Raw genomic sequence first — 21,854 nt, 5'->3', positions numbered from 1 at the left:
GAAAGTTTGACTTTTATACTGTTGTTTCTGTGATTTTACAACTCTTACCAATCTAAAATTTTCCTTTTTGACTTCCCAAATTTAAATATACTCAGTCTGGATAGGAACAAGTAGTATTAAAATGTAAATCACTCTATATAGCTTCAAAAATTAATATATCTCTATAATTCACCAATATCCCAAGTGTAAAGCATAAGTAACAGATAATGAAAACATTATATATATATTTATATATATATATATACACATATATATGTATATATATACACATATGTGTATGATTAACAAATTTGGTTGCAGCTCTGAAGTTCCCAGCAAAGAATAGTGCAGTTTAGGAAAGGTAGTGTGGTTGTATCAAACATAAATACTGTCAGCTAATGTCACTCCCAGAAGAGGACTCTCTTTTGAGAGGAAACTTACTAAGGATAGTTCCAAAGCTTACTGGATCAGAGCACTAGTTTCAACAGAGTTGAAAGGAAAGAACTTGGGAAGTATAAATGACCAAAAGTACAAGTCTTATGGATCAAATCTTTTTGAATTAGAGGGAAGAATTTGAAAGGGACAGGTTTCCAATGAAGGTTTGGTGATTTAAAGATAACAAGAATAACAACAGACTATATTGTTCACTTCTGAACTATAAAGGAAGAAGAGGAAGAGAAGAAGAAGAAGGATGAAAAGGAAGGGGATGGAGACGAGGAGGAGGAGAAGGAAAAGAAAGAAACCAAATTTATTTTAGGGCACAACTTATTAAAAAAGTTTCACTTCTCTTAAATGAACTTTCAAAGAAAGAAGCCCACCTTCCAGAGGTCTAGATACTATTGTCCTTGTAGGAAAAACTAGCATTAAAAAAACATTATCATTGACAATTTTTATCTATTATTTTTATAACAAAACCATACAAAGAGTTAGTCTAAGTAAACAGAAAATTAAACATGGAAGAAAAGTGTGAATATAACAGTGTGAAGTGGAAAAAAAACCTAGCAATCTATACAAATTTAATATAATTCTCCAACAGTCATATATAAAAGAACAATACAAATCAGGATTCAAAACCCAGAATAAAGAAGGAAAATCAACAAGAAGAGTTGAAACGAGAGTTGATTGAACTTAGGGTAAGAAAAGATAAAATAAATCATAAACAAGGATAAATTACAAGATACCCAAGAGTGAACAGCTGGTTCTAAAAGTTTAGTTAGAGACATAAATTTGGAAATTAAAAGACTTGGAAAATGAAACCAAAATTCTGAAAGTAGTAAAAGTGTCCATATAGCAACTTATAAATAGGGAGGACAGAAAAAAAAAAGTCCAAAAGAAATCAATGTTTGGAGTTACCAGCAAAGAAAAACATAACAGTGAAAAAGAACTAATATTTAAAGCAATAATTCCAGGGAAAGAGGGAAATAAAAGAAGCACTGAACTACCTTTTAAAGGGACCCCCAACTATATGGATTAAAAATGGCTCAGAGAGTCAATTTTAAGATATAGAACATATAAGTTTTAAAGAAAAAAAAATAGCTAGGCTTCCAAGAAACACAAGCCAATCTAAAAGCAAGAAAGCAGTTAATGAAATAATTTTATTAGCAACACACAAAGGAAGAATATTTTAAAGCAACATCTTCAAGAAAATTGAAGATAAAATCGTTGAACGAAGATATTTTTATTGATCTTATTTATCCTTCCACTAGCAGAACTAAAGAAAACTCTCTAATGGAAATATCCCTCTGCCTGATGTGCAGCAAAGCCAAACACTAAGACATGAGGTTTGCAGCAGGCAAAGTGTTTATTTAAGAGGCAGCTAGGGCGCCTGGGTGGCTCAGTGGGTTGAGCCTCTACCTTCGGCTCAGGTCATGATCCCAGGGGCCTGGGATCGAGTCCTGCATAGGGCTCTCTGCTCAGCAGGGAGCCTGCTTCTCCTCATCTCTCTCTCTGTCTGTCTCTCTGCCTATTTGTGATCTCTCTCTCTGTCAAATAAATAAATAAAATATTAAAAAAAAAAAAAAAGAGGCAGCTAAAGAAAGAGATCAGAGTGCCAGCCTCAAATCTGTCTCCCCATAAGGGAGAGAGAACAAATTTTTTTTTTTAATCATACAGGGTGAGATTACACACATATTGATGAAAAGAAAGGGGAAACTTCTATGACTATTCATGAGGAAATATGTAGCATGCACATTGTGCAAACATATGTAACAGCTTTCCCATGTCTGCTTTAGAGAGGAGACAAAATTAGCCCCTAACCTCACGAGGGAATCTGAGAACAAGGTCAAGGGGTGAAAAGCATGCTCTGATTGCTGGTGGAAAGTGGATGGGGTTTCGAGTTCCTTAAATTGACTAAGGAACTGTTATCAGTTGACTGAGAGTCCAGGCCTCTGCAAGACAGCTAGTGGATTTGTTAGTGGGCTCTGAAATGACACAATAGCTGATTAGGGAGAAACATGTCTTTGATAAACAGGTTTTAAATGAGTTTCAACTTCATTAACCCTGTGAGGCATGGTTTCATCACCATTATTTGATATATAAATACACAGAGAATATTATAGTGGTGACCTTTCCTGGTCAATCTGCTGATGAACATATACAACCGAGAGCTTTGAAAAACTGATGAATCATTGAACTCTACATCAAAAACTAATGATATACTATATGTTGGCCAACTGAATATAATAAAAACAGTAAAAAATAAAGACTCCCAGGATATGCCCCCCAAAAAGAAAAAAAAATTGCCAATGATCACTGAATATATTTAATTAAAATCTAAAACTGAAAAAAGTGGTTAAAATGTGGAAGAATAATATGTAAATGTTATGAAGTCTGAATAGAAAGGAACCTTTAAAAAACACAGGAAAAATAGGAAAGAGATTCAGAAAAGTCAAATATGTATTTTTTTATCATATAGACAAGAGCTGGAAATAAAGGGATTATTATTTACAACCACAAACCAAATAGAAGAAGATTTAATAAGGGGGGAAAAGGGAGGACTAAGAGCATCATACAAAGTTCTTACCAGAACTTCACTAAATATCAAAAAAGCAAACCAGAGCAAAACCAAAATATAGTTAAAAAACAAAAATATAGTTTAAAAAAACATTTTAAACATAAGAAAACAATATTTATTAAGAAAGACACATTTTAACATAAAATAATAGATCTAATTCATTTAAATGAAAAAGAATTTCAGACTGTTTTCTTTGCAGTTATCACAAAAATAACAAAAATAAGAGAAATGTCTTAAAAATAAAGGGAGGGGAAAAATACTTGACAGAGTTCAGTTCATGTTAGTGGGAAATGTATAGCCTTAGTTAAGTGTATCAACTAAAGGAATGGTTAAAACATAAATAAATACCTAACAGTAAGGATTATTAAGGGATAAAAAATAAAGTGGAAGCAAAGAAATAACAATAAAAGTAAAAATTACCAAGTTACAAACAGAAAAAATTAGAATTATAAATAAAGAAAACTTTTATCTTTGAAAACCTCAGTAAAACAGATTAATCAGTACTTAAATTAATGATAAATTGAAAAGTAACCACAATATACCAAATAAAAATGACTAAGAGGACATGATTAATTAAATTTAGATTGAGTACATTTTAAAATATCATGACAAATCACTTTGTACAATTCTATCCAAGTAATTTTAAGAAGCTATATGAAGTAAATAGAAATAAATTTTCTAAGAAAACAAAGTTTACAAAAGTAGATTACTCTTCAGATGATAGGTTTAAACTGACAAATTTCCATGGAAAAAATTGAAGCAGCCACTATATCAGACTTCAAAACACATATAAAAAAATCAGATAAGTGGATTTCTGTCACATCTTCAAAGAATAAATAGTCTTAATGATGCTTAAATTGATCTATAACTTAGAGAATGTGAACTTTCAATTTCCTGTGAAGTAAGTAAACCACTGTATGGTGTTTGGTTAAAAAAAAAAAAAGAATCTGTAATATAGAGAACAACAGAATAATCTTCATAATGTTAGATTGGAAGTTATAAAAAAAATAACAACAGAATCCAATAACAATTTAAAAATATTTTATGACCACATTTATTTATTCCAAGAACCCTTAGATTATTCCATGTTACAAACCAATTCATTTTAACAGATAATAAAAAATATTATATGACAATTTCCATACACCAGAATAAACTGAAAATGTCTCAATGTCTTCTTACTGCTTCCCATAAGTAGGGTCAGAAACAAAGAATTGGGGGAAACTTCTGGAAGTGTGTGTGTGTGTGTGTGTGTGTGTGTGTGTGTGTGTGTAGAACAGCAGAAAGTGAAAGGAAAAAAACACAGTATAAAATTACATCATCAGGGCGCCTGGGTGGCTCAGTGGGTTAAAGCCTCTGCCTTCAGCTCGGGTCATGGTCCCAGGGTCCTGGAATCGAGACCCACATCAGGCTCTCTGCTTCCTCCTCTCTCTCTGCCTGCCTCTCTGCCTACTTGTGATCTTTGTCTGTCAAATAAATAAATAAAATCTTAAAAAAAAAATTACATCATCAAAGGAATGGGGGTGGAGAGAGTGATTTGAGCAAGATGGCAAAATAGGTGTTTTCAGGCCTAATTACCTCATAGAAATACTGTTTTGACAACAACCGAGGGATGAGAATTCCTTTATGGGAGCCTAATAGTCTAGAAGGGACATCCCAGCATGCCTGCTGGAGCATAAAATCTAAGAGTAGATGCATCTACTCTCTGTTCTGGCTGACTGGTGAAGGTTTCTCTCTCTCTCTCTCTTTTCAGTTTTTTGCTTTGTTTTGTTTTTTTAATTTAATTTAATATTTTCATTGTTCCAAGACTCATTGTTTATGCACTACTCCCAGTGCTCCATGCAATACGTGCCCTCCTTAATACCCACCACCAGGCTCACACATCTCTCCACTCCCGTCTTTTCCAAAACCCTCAGTTTGTTTCTCAGACTCCACAGTCTCTCATGGTTCATCTTTCTCTCCGGTTTCCCCCAATTCACTTTTCCTTTCCTTCTCCTTGAAGCCAGTCAGCAAAGACTAGAGGAGCTAATTGCTTCTTTGAATGTGAAGACAGTAACACAAGACTTCAGGAAACACACTGGAATCAAGGAACCATGATACCACTAAAGGAACACAATAATCCTCCAGTAACCAACCTCAAGAAATGAAGATCTACAAATTGCATGACAAAATTTTCTTTTTAAATATTGTTTTAAAGAAGCTCAGCATGAAAAGAGAGAATACAGACAACTCAATGAAATAAGGATGGCGATTTGTTAACAAAATGCAATGTTCAACAAGGAGATAGTATCTTATTCCATCAAGATGCTATAACAAAAATTCTACAGACTGGCTGCCTTATAAACAACAGAAACTTATTTCTGGAGGCTGGGAAGTCCAAGATCAAAATGTTAATAGATTTGGTGTTTACTGAGAGGCTAGTTCCTGGTTCAGAGGCCATCTTTTCACTGTTTCCTCATATGGTAGAAGAGGGGAAGTTGCTTCTTTTAGAAAGGCACTTATCACATTCATGAGGATTCCACCCTCATGACCTGATCAATTCCTCAAGGACCCACCATCAAGTACTATCACACTGGGGATTAAATTTCAACATGTGAATTTTGTGGGATCCAGATATTCAGTCAATGGCATTCTACCCTGTTTAATCTTCCTAAATTTGTTAAGACTTGTTTTGTGGCCTAATATATGGTCTACCCTGGAGGATATTTTGTGGGCACTTGAGAAGAATGTAAATTCTGCAGGTGTTAAATGGAACATTCTACATGTTGGGTTTATTAGGTCCTTTTGTTCTAAGTATAGCTGAAGTCCATTATTTCCTTAGTGATTTTCTTACTTGATGATCTGTTCATTGTTGAAAGTCAGGTATTGAAGTGCCCTACTATTATTGCATTGTTGTCTATTCCCACTTTCAGATATCTTAATAATTGCTTAATAGATGTAGGTGCTCCAGTATTGGGTACATGTATATTTATATGGCTACTTGGGTCCTTGGTGGCAGAGGCTACTAGGGTTCTCCTATTTTTTTTTTTTTTAATTTTTACTTGTGGGAGGAAGTTTTGTCACACTTGGATCACTCTTGGAAGCATTGATGCCTAGGCACTTAGCATAGCAGCAGATCCAGGATCCTGGCATCAGGTGCTCATCAAGCAACTGCAGTGCTCTAGTCCTAGGGCACAGGTCCACTTACTATAGCAGTAGTGCTGGTATGTGTAGCTCTGCAATGGAATTGGGTTTGGGTCTCTGGGATTTACTGCAGTAACTCAGGAACTAGAGTTGGGAGGAGGAGATACAGCAACAATACACACTGGGGATTGTGGGTCCAAGACTATGCCAGCACAGCTTGGTGATAGTGGGCCAAAGCTATGACTTATGATCTGGGAGTGAGGGGCTGAGCAGCAGCAAACCAACTCCAGTTATGGAAGGTCAAATCTTTGACTTGGGACCCAGTGGATGGAGTGCAGAACAGCAACAATGGGCCTCACTATTGACATATCAAAGCCATGACTTAGGACGCTGGGGTGGGGTGCAGAGTAAGATAGCCTCAGTTATGGTGCTTAAAGCCCCAGTTTAGAACCCAGGTGTTAGAGAACAGAACTTTGAAAAGCCTGGTCAAATAGACAGTGAGGAGTTGTGGCAACAGCTTCCCAGAGAGCAGGGCACAGCAGTGTTTGAGGCCTTTCAGGGCAGATCTCACTGCAGCAATATCTTAGGCCCCAGGGAAGAGACTAGTTGGCAGGGGCTTCAGAGGTTTCTGTCAGTTGAGCTCAACACTGGTAAAGTCTGTGGCAGTCCTCAGTAGTAGAAGATGCAAGCATCACTGGCAGTGACAAGGCTTGCTGGGGTTCCCCTGCTTTCCTTTCTCTGTGGGATAAAATCCCTCTTAGGGGATCCCTCTTGGCATGGAATTGCTCTGAACTGAGGACGATGGTAAAATGCTTCCTATGTTTTTCTATGTGGCCATCTTTGGTTTTGAGCTACACAGGATTTCTGCTGCTTCTTTGTTATAGCCAAGAACTTTTCTAGAACTCCTTTCATCAGTTAGTTGTTTATTTATTGTTTTTGTATGGAACATGAATGTTGGGAGCTTCTAGCTCACCATCTTTCTGATATCCAGGTTCTAATTCATTCTGTGAGGCCGTTCTGTCCCCAAACCAAAACCAGGCAAAGATATGATTTAACAAGGAAACTATAGACCAATATCTCCTATGCAAAACTCCTCAACAAAATACTGGTAAACCAAATTCAGCAACACACAAAAAGGATTATACATGATAACCAGTGAGATTAATGGCATGACTGCAAGGTTAGTTTAACCTTAATATTGTGAGGATGGCAATCAATTCCAAATTGATCATTGGAGTCAACATAATGCCTCTCAAAATCCTGAATTTTTTTCCCCAGAAAATAATAAGCTAATCCTATAATTCTTATAGAGGTGAAAAGAACCTAGAACAGACAGAATAATCTAGATAAAGAACAATGTTAGAGGATTCACAATTCCCAATTTCAAACTTTGCTCCAAAGCTACTATAAACACCATAGTATGGTAGCAGTCTAAAGATAAACATGTAGATCAGTGGGATGAAACTGAGAGCTCAGAAACTAACTCTAATTATAAACTGATTTTTGAAACTAACTCTAATTGTAAACTGATTTTTGACAAGGGTGGTAAACCAATTCAATGAACAAAGAACAGTCTTTTCAACAAATGGTGCATGGCCAAATGAATGTACACATGCAAAACAATAAAGTCAAACTCTTGCCTCACATCATACACAAATATTAATACATCTATCCTAGTTCTAATTTTAAGAGCTGAATCTATAATATTCTTAGAAAAAGAAATAAGAATAAATCTTTAATACTTTGAGTTAAGGATTTTTTTTCTTATAAATAATATCAAACCACAAAAGATTATGGGAAAACGGATAATTGAACTTTACCAAGATATAAAAATACAATTTCAAGGACATTATCAAGAAAGTGAAAAGATGATGCACAACATGAAAAAAAAAAAAAGACTATTCACAAATAACATATCAGATGAGGAATTTGTGTCTAGAATATACAAAAAACTCTCATAACTCAATTATAAAAAGAACCTAATTTAAAAAGACACAAAGGATTTGAGTAAACATTTATAGTGGAATGCTTTTTAACAGTTTTGTTAAGATATAATTTATTATATGTTATTAACTCATTAAAAAGTGAAAAATTTAATATTTTAATTATATTCACAGATATGTGCAACCACCACCATAGCCAATTGTAGAATATTTTCATGATCTCAAAATGAAACCCAGTACTCTTAGCTTTCAACCCTCAGCCACCCAGGCACCCCTTCAGAGTTATTTATAATGAATTTAGTAAGCATTTAGTTATTATCTCATATTTTAATAATAATTTTAAAAAGTGTTTTGGGGAGAGATAAAGGGAATATGAGGGAGAGGACAGACAAGAGCTGGGTGAGGAGCAGAGGGAGCAGCAGACTCCCCACTGAGAAGGGACCCTGATGTGGGGGCTGTCCCAGGACTCCAGGATTACGACCTGAGCCAAAGACAGATGCTTAACCCGCTGACGCACAAGGCACCCCTGAATAATAATTTTTAATTAAGGCACTCAAAAAAAAAAAAAATCACCAGTGGTGGTAATCATGAGGCCAAAGTCTCCCTCTAAAAAATTGATAATTAAAATCATAACCACTCCTTTCCTTTTTAAAGGAAGAAGAATAGTTCAAACAAAACTGCAAAAGAATGGCAGATAAATTTAGAAACAATGATAAATTAGAACATCATGTTTTCAACCTATGAGGAAATAAGTGATTCATATAATGATCTTCAGAAAACCCTAAAAAAATGTCAGTGAAAACTTAACAACAGACAGAATATTTGCAAAGTTCCAAAGTATCCCCCAACATGGCACTTCCTAATTCTAGAAGGAATGATATTCTTTTACATTTTTGAGATCTGGTAGTCCTATCTTAAAAAAAAAAAAAAAAAAAAAAAGTGTTCAAATTAGCATCACTAAAAATGAGGCAGTCTGGTATCAAGCACCCTCTGATGTGATTCAGCACAAAATGCCTAGCATCATCCCTCCCCCCACCATGTCTTTTCAGCAACCCACAGTATGTTCTCTATAGTTAAGGGTTTCTTATGGTTTGTCTCCCCCCGCTTCCCCTTCCCACATGTTTGTTTTGTTTCTCAAATTTTACATATGAGTAAAATCATATGGTATTTTTTTTTCTCTGACTGACTTATTTTGCTTAGCATAAAACCTTCTAGTTCCATCCACATCAATGAAAATGTCAAGATTTCATTCTATTTGATACAGAGTAATGATACTCCATTGTGCAAATACACCACACCTTCTTTACCCATTCATCAGTGGATGAACATTTGGGTTCTTTCCATGGTTTGACTATTGTTGATAATACTGGTATAAAGGATGGGGGTCATAGGCCACTTCAAATCAGTATTTTTTTTTAAAAGATTTTATTTATTTATTTGACAGAGAGAGATCACAAGTAGGCAGAGAGGCAGGCAGAGAGAGAGAAAGGGAAGCAGGCTCCCTGCTGAGCAGAGAGCCCGATGCAGGACTCCATCCCAGGACCCTGAGCAGCAGCTTAACCCACTGAGCCACCCAGGCACCCTCAAATCAGTATTTTTGTGTGCTTTTGCCCAGTAGTGTAATTGCTGGATCATAGGGTAGTTCTGCTTTTAATTTTCTGAGGAAACTCCATACTGTTTTCCAGAGTGGCTGCACCAGTTTGCATTCCCACCAGAAATTTTTTGCACTCCCACCAGAAATATTTACCTGGTATTCATACTGTTCTTTAGGTAGTTAGACTGATCTGGCTTCCAGTCTACATGATATACAGGAAATGGGGAAAGATATTAAGTAATACCATGAGAAAACAATCATACAAATAGAGAATATGGGCCATTCTACAATCAATTAAAGAGCTTTTTCTCTTTACTTCAATGCTATTTTTTAGAAAAGTGATGTCAATAAAATGTAACAGTCAAGTCCAATAAGTGAACCTATTTGAAAATGTGTATATCATTGATATTTCCATCATGGTAGTGCATTTACAGACATTTAAATATGAACTACAAATTAAATAATTTTAAGAAATAATTCTTAAGTAGATTTAAATTGGATAATGTGAATGGAGGAAATTTTTTAAACTAGAATGCCTACTTCATGGTGAAGTATGATTTTGCAAAATTTTTCAGATAAATTCCAAATGAATAGCAATACTTACATTTGTGATTGCCAAACTATTTATCTTTGTATATTTATATTTAGAACTGTAGATGTAAATAATGCATACATGTCAAATGTTAATGATTATTAAATATTACATCATTATGTTATTCTTTCCATGAATTTTTAAGTTTGAAATTTGCATAATAAATAGTTTTGAGAATATTGATAAGTTATTAAGTCATAATGACAGTTTCATGTTTTTAAGTAGAAATGAAACAGAACATACCTAGTTATACTGTAATAACATTAGCATTATTTAGAAATTGAAATTAGCATTAATAGTAAAAATAGACTTGAAATATTTTTTTATTGATTCAAATTCAACTTTCAGGGGCACCTGGGTGGTGCAGTCAGTTGAGCATCCAGCTCTTGGTTTCAGCTCAGGTCATGATCTCAGGTTAATGAGATCAACCCCCAGGTTGGGCTCTGTGGTCAGCATAGAGTCTACTTCAATTCTTTCTTCCTCTCCCTATACCTTTCCATGCTCTCTCTCTCTCTTTAAAATAAATAACTTTTTAAAAAATACAACTTTCATTGTAGAGATGATATCAAAGCAGAATTTGAGAGTTTTATAGTTTCCCAAATTATTGATATTTAGTATAACTATATCCTGCTCCAAGGATCAACAGAAGCAGTAAAGAAATTAGTGTCTACATGGGGTACTATAAAGAAAAACTAATTCCATTACATTGCCTCACCAGATGGTAATAATAGCTTGTACAAGATTATTGTCACTTGCGTTTTCTTTTTGTTCCAGTCTTTTCTATTGCAGACTGCATTAGCTTCTGAAAATAGCCATTATTACATCATACATTCTTTCTTTAAAGAATGAATGGACTAACTTCTGATACAAAACAGACAGATTGAATTAAGAACTTTACTTAGGCTTCTTATTAGAAATATGTTTGGAACAATGTTATGAAAAGTTTAGAAATTGTTGTGAACTGAGTGTTTGTGTTCTACCTAGCCCCCAATTCCTACTTTGAAAGGCTTGACCCCCCAAATGTAATGGTATTTGGGATTAGAACCTGTAGGAGATAATGAGAATTTGAGTAGGAGAGAGGCCTCTTATCAAGAACCACATCAGCCAGCACCTTGATCTTGGCCTTCTCAGACTTCAGAACTGCGAGAAATAATTTTTTTCCGCTATTTCAGTCACTCAGTTGATGGCATTTTGTTATGGCAGCTGGAGATAACTAATACAGAAATCAAGAATTGGCAAATATAAGAAAGGGTAAAATTTATGATTAACATCACAAATAAAAAATAATGACATTAGATAATGGTAAAAGGTAAATACACTAATAGTATCAATCTTTAAAACAACTAATAGCATAAAGATAAATTTATTAGATATGTGAAGAGGGGTGCCTGGGTGGCTCAGTCAGTTGACGACACTTGATTTTGTCTCAGGTCACGATATCAGGGTCAAGAGACCAAGCCTCTGCATAGGCTCTGTGCTGGGCATGAAGCCTGCTTAAAGATTCTATCTCTCTCTCTTGCCTTCAACCTCCTCTTCCCTTTCCCCCACTCACTCTTTCTTTATTAAAAATAATAATAATAAATACAAGGATAATTAAGTATGAATAAAATTATGGCCAGAAGTGTAATTTATCTTCTCAATAAAAAGAAGTATCTAGTGGATAGAGAGGTTATAGAATAATTTAATTAAAGAAACTCAGTTTAGTTTAATATATTTATAACTTTTCCTTAGAGAATTAAAGGATCTACCTTTCACTTTCATATCCATGGGATAAACACAAAAGGAAGCTGTAAACTTTGCCATGAGTAAATCTTAAAATTTCTGAGAAATAAATGTGTTTTGTTTTTTTCTTTTTTTTTTTTTTGCCCTAAACTTGTAAAAGATACAGTAGAGCAACAAGTGGTATCTTAAATAAATAACATGTAGACAGATAAATCTAAATTCTGTTTCTTCTAGAATGCTGAAAAAGAAAGAAAAAGTAAAGAATAAAAACAAGGGAAAAGCAGGAAGACAAAATATACAGATTAGTAAGTAGAAAGGATACAAAAACAAGCAATCAGTAGAGCTTAAAACAATAGAAGAATGCTAAACACAATTTTATGGGGATGGTTATTTATTGTTGTGTAACAAATTAACTCAAAACTCAGTGACTTAAAACAACATTTGTTATCTTACACTTTCAGTTTCTCAGGGATCCAGGTGTGAATTCACTGTGTTATTTGGGTTCAGAGTCTTTCAAAAGTGTGCCATGAAGGCTTCAGGTAGGACAGCAACTAACTCAAGGCTCAACTGAGGAAGATTTCCATCCATGTGAAAGCACTTATTAAGCTATAGTTTTCTCAGGTTGGAATGAGAATCTTAAGTTTCTTGTTTGCAGTTAGTGGAAACTCCTCAAGTCTTCACCACATGGGAGACTCTGTGGGGAGGCTCACAACATGAAAGTTTGTGTCATTAGAATAAGAAAGCAAAAACAGCAGGGGGCTGGGGGGGGAGACTGAAGACATAGTCTTTTGATAATCTCAGTTGTATAATCACACTATAGAGGAGGTGGTTAAAGAAGAACAAGAGTACCAGGAGTCAAGGATCATTGGGAGCTATTTTCAGAAAGTGCCTATTACACATGATAAATTCAAAAACCCAATTTCAGGAATGTATTTCCTAACAAATATAAGCTATCAAAACATACACAAAAAGGTATAGGAAGCTTAGATAAACCAGTTGATATAGAACACTTTTCAAATATGATTAAATTAATATTTTTGAATCAATATTTCATGGCTAATTTCTTTCTAGAAATATATATATATATATATATTTATATATATATAAATGTCTCATATATATATAAAATGTCTTATATATATATATATAAAATGTCTCTTTTAAGCTAGAAAGAAATTAGCCATGAAATATTGATACATATATAGATATATATTGAAATATTGATTATATATAATATATATTATATATGTGTATATGTTATATATAATATATATATATATATATATATGATTTCTTTTTATACTCTTCCTTCTTCCCCCAGATTGGAGTCTTTTCTGATTTGGTTAGCATACATTTTTGTGGGGTCTTTGTCACCCTCTTAGTATTTTATTCTCTTGTTCTTATCTGGATAAAATGACAAGGTGTAAAAACTTACCACCACAACCACCACCACCACCACCACAACACACCACAACACCAATAACAACAACAACAACAAAAAAAAAGAAAGAAAGAAAGAAAGAAAAGAAAAGAAAAGAAAAGTAAAAGAGGCAGTACCAATGGTTAAGGACCTGATCAATTCAGACATTGCTAATATGCCAGATCTAGAGTTTGGAATGATTCTCAAGATGCTAGCTGGGCTTGAAAAAGGCATGGAAGGTATTAGAGAAACTCTATCTGTAGAAATAAATCCCTTTCTGGAGAAATAAAATAACTAAAATCTAACCACGTGGAAATAAAAAAAAGCTATAATGAGGTGCAATAAAAAAATGGAGGCTCCTACTGCTAGGATAAATGAAGCAGAAGAGAGAATTAGTGATATTGAAGACCAAATTGCTCAGAGAAGCTGAGCAAAAGAGACACAAACAATACTGGATCACAAGAGGAGAATTCAAGAGGTATGTGATAGCATAAGGAGAAACAATATTTGAATAATTGGGATTCCAGAAGAAAAAGAAAGAGAGAGAGTGGCAGAAGATATATTGGAGCAAATTATTTTAGAGACTTTCCCTAATATGGCAAAGGGAACAAGCATCAAAATCCAGGAGGTGCAGAGAACCCTACTGAAAATCAATAAAAATAGGTCCACACCCTGTCATCTAATAGTAAAACTACAAGTCTTAGTGACAAAGAGAAATTCCTGAAAATAGCTCAGAACAAGAAGTCTGTAAGATACAATGATAGAAATATTAGATTGGCAGCAGACTTATCCACAGAGACCTGGCAGGCCAGAAAGAACTGGCACCATATATTTAGAGCAATAAATGAGAAAAATATGCAGCCAAGTATACTATATCCAGCTAGGCTATCATTGAAAATATAAGGAAAGATTAAAAAGTTTTCAGGACAAACAAAAACTGAAAGAATTTGCAAGCACCAAAACAGCCCTACAGGAAATATTTAAAGAGGTCCCCTAAGCAAAGAGAGAGCCTAAAAGCTGTAGACCAGAAGGAACAGAGACAATAGACAGTAACAGTCATGTTACACACAATACAATGACACTAAAATCATATCTTTCAATAGTTACTCTGAATGTAAATGGGCTAAATGTCAAACCAAAAGACACAGAGTATCAGAATGCATAAAAAAAGAACAAGACCCATCGATATGCTTTCTACAAGAAACTCATTTTAGACCCAAAGACACCTCTAGATTTAAAGTGAGGGGGTAGAAAACAATTTACCATGCTAATGGACATCAAAAGAAAGCTGGGGTGGCAATCCTTATATCAGATAAGTTAGATTTTAAGCCAAAGACTATAATAAGAGATGAAGAAGGACACTATATCATACTCAAAGGGTCTATCCAACAAGAAGATCTAACCATTTTAAATGTCTATGGCCCTAACAAGGGAGCAGCCAACTATATAAACCAATTAATAACAAAATCAAAGAAACACATTGACAGTAATAGTAGGTGACTTTACAGAAATGGGCAGATCATTCAAGCAAAAGATCAACAAGGAAATGAAGGCTTTAAATGACACACTGGACTAGATGGACATCACAGATATATTCAGAACATTCTATGCCAAGCAGTAGAATACAAATTTTCTCTAGTGCACATGGAACATTCTCAAGAATAGATCACATACTGGGTCACAAATCAGGTCTCAACCAGTACCAAAAGATCGGGACCATTCCCTGCATATTTTCAGACCACAATGCTCTAAAGCTAGAATTCAATCACAAAAGGAAAGTTGGAAGGAACTCAAATACATGTAGGCTAAAGAGCATCTTATTAAAGAATGAATGGGACAACCAGGAAATTAAAGAAGAATTGAAAAAAAAATGCATGGAAACAAATGATAATGAAAATACAGCTGTTCAAAATCTGTGGGACACAGCAAAGACAGTCCTGAGAGGAAAATATATAGCTATACAAGCCTTTCCACAAGAAACAGGAGAGGTTTCAAGTACACAACCTAACCCTACACCTAAAGAACTGGAGAAAGAACAGCAAAGAAAGGTTAAACCCAGCAGGAGAAGAGAAATAATAAAGATCAGAGCAGAAATCAATGAAATAGAAACCAAAAGAACAGTAGAACAGATCAATGAAACTATGAGCTGGTTCTTTGAAAGAAATAATAAGATTGATCATCTCCTGGCCAGACTTATCAAAAAGAAAAGAGAAAAAGGGCCCAAATAAATAAAATCATGAATGAAAGAGGATAAATCACAACCAATACCAAAGTAATATAGACAATTATAAGAACATATTATGAGCAACTATACCCAACAAGTTTGACAATCTGGAAGAAATGGATGCATTCCTAGAGACATATAAACTACCAAAACCGAACCAGGAAGAAACAGAAAACCTGAACAGACCCATAACCAGTAAGGAGATTGAAGCAAAAATCCCCCAAAAAACAATAGCTAAGAGGCAAAAGGCTTCCCAGGGAAATTCTACCAAACATTTAAAGAAGAATCCATACCTATTCTCCTGAAACTGTTCCAAAAAGTAGAAATGGAAGGAAAACTGTCAAACTCATTTTATGAAGCCAGCATTACCTTGATCCCAAAACCAGACAAAGACCCCATCAAAAAAGAGAATTACAAACCAATATCTTTGGAGAACACATATGCAAAAATTCTCACCAAAATACTAGCCAATAGGACCCAACAGTACGTTAAAAGGATTATTCACCACAAGTAGGTAGGATATATTCCTGTGCTGCAAGGTTGGTTCAACATCTGCAAATCAATCAATGTGATACAGTACATTAATTAAAGAAAGTACAAGAACCATGTGATACTTTCAATAAATTCTGAAAAAAACATTTGACAAAGTACAGCATTCTTTCTCTATCAAAACTCTTCACAGTGTAGGATAGAGGGTACCTATCTCAATATCATCAAAGCCATCTATGAAAAACCCACAGAGAATATCATTCTCGAAGGGGAAAAACAGATTTCTGCTAAGTTCAGGAACACAACAGAGATGCCAACTATCATCATTCCTATTCAACATAACACTAGAAGTCCTGGCCTTAGCAACCAGACAATAAAAAGAAATTAAAGGCATCCAAATTGGCAAAGAAGAAATCAAACTATCACTCTTTACAGATGATATGATACTTTATGTGAAAAACACAAAGGATTCCACTCCAAAACTGCTAGAACTCACACAGGAATTTAGTAAAGTGTCAGGATATAAAATCAATGCACAGAAATCTATTGCATTTATATACACCAACAACAAAACAGAAGAAAAAGAAATTAAGGAGTCAATCCCATTTATAATTGCACCCCAAACCATAAGATACTGAGGAATAAACCTAACCAAAGAGGCAAACCAAAGAGGATCTGTACTCAGAAAACTATAAAGTACTCATGAAAAAAATTGAGGAAGACACAAAGAAATGGAAAAGTGTTCCATGATTATGGATTGGAAGAACAAATATTGTGAAAATGTTTATGCTACCTAAAGCAATCTACACATTTCATGCAATCCCTATCAAAATACCATCAGTTTTTTCCCCAAAGAGATGGAACAAATAATCCTAAAATGTATGTGGAATGAGAAAAGACCCCAAATAGCCAGAGGAATGTTGAAAAAAAAAAAAAAAAAGCCAAAATTGGTGGCCTCACAAGTCCAGACTTCAAGCTCTATTACAAAGCTATAAACATCAAGACAATATGGTAATGGCACAAATGCAAACATATAGATCAATGGAACAAAATAGACAGCCCAGAAATATACCCTCAACTCTATGGTCACCCAATCTTTGACAAACCAGGAAAGAATGTCCAATGGAAAAAAAGAGTCTCTTCAACAAATGGTGTTGGGGAATTTGGACAGGCACATGCAGAAGAATGAAACTGGACCATGTCTTTACACCACACACAAAAATAGACTCAAAATGGATGAAAGACCTCAATGTGAGACAGGAATCCATCAAAATCGTTGAGGAGAACACAGGCAGCAAACCTCTGCGACCTCAGCCACAACAACTTCTTCCTAGAAACATCACCAAAGGCAAGGGAAGCAAAGACAAAAATGAACTATTGAGATTTCATCAAGATCAAAAGCTTTTGCACAACAAAGGAAACAGTCAACAAAACAAAAGTCAACTGACAGTTGGGAGAAGATATTTGCAAATGAGGTAACAGATAAAGAACTAGTATCCAAAATCTATAAAGAACTTCTCAAACTCAACACCCAAAGAACAAATAATACAATCAAGAAATGGATAGAGGACATGAACAGACGTTTCTTCTAGGAAGACATCCAGATGTGAACACACACATGAACACACATCACTCTGCATCAGGGAAATACAAATCAAAATCACAATGAGATACCATCTCACACCAGTCAGAATGGCTGAAATTAATAAGCCAGGAAATGACAGATGTTAGAGAGGATGCAGAGAAAGGAGAACCCCCCCCCCCTACACTATTGGTGGGAATACAAGCTGGTGCAGCCACTCTGGAAACTAGTATGGATGTTCCTCAAAAAGCTGAAAACAGAGCTACCCTACCTCCCGGCAATTGCACTACTATGTATTTACCCACACAAAGGCAGTGATCTGAAGGAGCATGTGCACCCAATTGTTTATAGAAGCAATGTCCACAATAGCCAAACTATGGAAAGAACCTAGATGCCAATCAACCAATGAATGGATAAAGAAGATGTGGTATATATATATACAATGGAATACTTTGCAACCATCAAAAGAAATGAAATCTATCCATTTGCCATGGCATGGATGGAACTAGAGGGTTATTATGCTGAGCGAAATAAGTCAATCAGAGTAAAACAATTATCATATGATCTTCCTGATATGAGGAATTTGAGAGGCAGAGTGGGGGGTTGTGAGAGTAGATAAGGAAAAAGTGAAACATGATGGGATCAGGAAGGAGACAAACCATAAGAGACTCTTAATTTCAGAGAACAAACAGGGTTCCTGGGAAGGGGGGCTGGAATGGAGAGGGTGGTTCGTTTATGGACATTGGGGAGGGTATGTGATATGGTGAGCGCTGTGAATGTGTAAGCCTGATGATTCACAGAACTGTACCCCTGGGGCAAATAAAACATTATATGTTAATAAAAATAATAATAAAAAAAAAGAAACAACTCTGCACGTTTGTAGTTGCATAAGTTAAAAAAATATATGCAAAATGTAATTCCTGATAGATGAGATGAATATGTTAATTTGTAAACTTTTTATAGATTTCAATATAAGTGATATAATATCACTTATTTTGAAAAGATAAGTGCTAGATTTTACATCAGTCAAGATGTTTTCATTGTAAATGATAGAAACCAAAGCTAAATTAGCTTAAGCTTAAAAAGAGTAAAAGAGGAGATAATCCTCACAGCAAGTCAGTAGTCATATCAACATAATCTGAAAAAAAAAAAAAAATTCTCTTTGCCTCCCTGCATCATGTGTCCATCCTAGTGACCAAGGGCAGGAGGTGGAATCTGGTAAGAGTTAAAATGGATAATGCTCACTAAAATCACACGGGTTGAAGACATGTTTTTCAAAAAAGTACTATGAGACATAATTGTTTGAATATAATGGTCAGTAGAGTTTACAAAGCCAAACAATTACATTAATATTGGAATGGCATTACACAAAGAGTGGAAAAACAAACAGTGAATTGGGTTTTTTAAAGAATGCATCAGACTCAGGCTGTTCTTGGAGAAATGGGCATTCTAGTTGGTTCAATAGCCAAATTCCACATTATTGGTAATTCATATTAATTTGTAACTACAAAGTTAAAAAAAAGAATACAGAGTCTTAAGTACACATGGTACTCAAAGTGTATTCCTAGATTTGTGCTTAGGAAATAAAAAACAAACCCGGAAATAATAATGGTTATTTAGATGGATGTCGTCTTTCCTAGAGTTAATTGGGCCATAATCCTACTAATCAAATGCTCTCTGATTGAGTTGATTAAACCAAATCTATGGGAAATGGTTACATTGTCAAAACTATATTTTAAAATAGTATAATATCTTCTAAGGCAATGAGACTGATTGTTCAACCAACATACCAAAATGTATGCAGTTTAGGGGCTGATGATAGATGAGTCTGAGAAAGTTGTTTTCTGTTCAGAGGAGTTCCTGCTGATCTTGGTACCCGCACCACAATACACCACAGAGCAAACAAAGGAAAGCAGTTACCACTGGGAGTTTTTAAGATGACACAGTATGGTATTTGAAGCAGCTGAGCAGACAACAGGAGATTAGCAAAAGGAAAGGTTTTCTGACAAAAGCATTGACCACCTGCCCTTGTGAAAAAAAAGCAAAAAGTAAAAGTCCTTTTACTCAGTTGCTTGGTTCTGGTCCCAGATGCACCAAAGAACTGGAGACCCAAGCAGAATTGGGAGAGAGTTTATTGAGTAGATAAGTATACTACACTTTCAAGAGTGAAAGCAGAGCAAGAGTGGCAATGAGTGGAGCTGCTCTAGTTGTGTCCTTTTAAGCCTCCTTTGTGTGTATGTCAATTCAGTTTTGATTGGCATTTTTGACTGACAGCTGGTGGTTGTATCACATTTTGGCCTCAGCACATGCCCCTATCAGTGATGCACTTTGTGATCATTGTATTTGTGTATTGCATATTTATGAGTGCCTAATGAGCTTTTGTTGTGACATTAAAGATAGTTAAGGACAAGTCCTTCTCTTCGTGCACGTGCTCAGCTCCTGAAAGTCCACCGCAAGTGGCTTTTAAGCCAGCTCTGCAGCTAAGCCTTTCCTATTCAGTTAGTCCTTGGAGGTGGCTCTGAAGGGGTGGCTGTTTCCCCCCTGGACTGGCTCTGAGAGCATGGCAAGCACCTACTTCTATTTGGTTAGTAACAGGGGTGCCTGCAATTAAGTTTCACGATATTTCTCAAGGTGAAAACGGGACTAGAAGCTAAAACTAGGCTTTGCCACAGGTGTGTGTCAGGTGGCACCCTTAAAGATAAAATGAATGAAATTAAAATACTAGACAAGGCGGGGGAGGGGGGAGCGCCTGTGTGGCTCAGTGGGTTAAGCCTCTGCCTTCAGCTCAGGTCAAGGCCTCGGGTCCTGGGATCAAGCCCCACATTGGGCTGTCTGCTCCACGGGGAGCCTGTTTCCCCCTCTCTCTCTACCTACCTCTCTGGCTACTTGTGATCTCTCTATCTCAAATAAATAAAATCTTTAAAAAAAAATACTAGACAAGATCTGAACTGTATTATTTGTTTTGTAAAATGTTATTTGTTCAATGTATTTGTTTTGTAAAATTAAGCTGCAAATACTCAGAGCAAAACTGACAACACTAGGCATAATAAATTCTGTTTTAAAGATTTTATATTAATTGTCAGAAAATAAGGTGAAATAGTAAATCAGCTTATTATTTATTTATTTATTTATTTAATAGTTCATTTATTTATTTATTTGACAGTCAGAGATCACAAGTAGGCAGAGAGAGGCAGGCACAGAGAAAGAGGGGGAAGCAGGCTCCCCGCTGAGCAGAGAGCCCAATGAGGGGCTACAGCCCAGATTTCCTTGATCATGACCCTAGAGGAAGGCAGAGGCTTAACCCATTCAGCCACCCACGTGCCCCTCAGCTCATTTAAATAAAGTGTATGTTTCAAGGCAATGGGACTACAGTTCACAATGAACTTTTTAGTTCGATTGTCTTGAAATCTTCTCAGAAATCTTTTTCTTTATGCTTGCCTATTTTTTTGTAATTTTATTTTATTTATTTTTTTTCTCAGTGGTTCCAAGATTCATTGTTTATGCACCACATCCAGTTCTCAGAAATCTTTAATCTAAAAATTATCCAAAGAACTTTTTTTTAAAAAGATTAAAAGTTTAAAGATTTTTTTCAGAAGTTGATTATTTTTATAATAAGAGAAAATGTTGGAATTGTGATTTTCAACTATTTATGAGAGACTTCAGTCTTGTATCAGCTCTAAATCATCTAATTTTTTGAAAATTCAAGTGAAATCTATATTAACCCAGGTTGTTTTTAAGTTTAGAACCCCCAAATAAATTACATCTTATGGTGATATGGCACTGTATCTATGTAAGCTATAACTGATAGTGCTATAATATTTGTAGTTTGCATGCAGTTTTTGAGGTGATCAAAATTTCCTATAACTTCTCTCAATTGAAATATCACAATTAATTACCTTAATATGTGTTAAATTAATTAAGGGTTGTGCTTAAGAAGCTAGGACTATATTATTTTTGTTTACATTGCCATTTGTTCTAATTACATATCCAAGGTTACTGGACATTATCCAAGAATGTGTAGTGAGTATTGACCTAAAAAAATTGCTGGCTGAAATCTTTTACAAAATAAACAATGATTAAAAATAGAGTACTCTTTTAGAGTAGAAAAAAAATAAAAACAAAGAAAAAAACCCTTTGATAATTGGAGTGGGGCTCTCCATCAAGAAGACCAAT

The sequence above is a fragment of the Mustela lutreola genome, chromosome 2 (assembly GCF_030435805.1).
Source record: "Mustela lutreola isolate mMusLut2 chromosome 2, mMusLut2.pri, whole genome shotgun sequence".
NCBI lineage: Eukaryota > Metazoa > Chordata > Mammalia > Carnivora > Mustelidae > Mustela > Mustela lutreola.
This window is presented reverse-complemented; position numbering follows the sequence as displayed.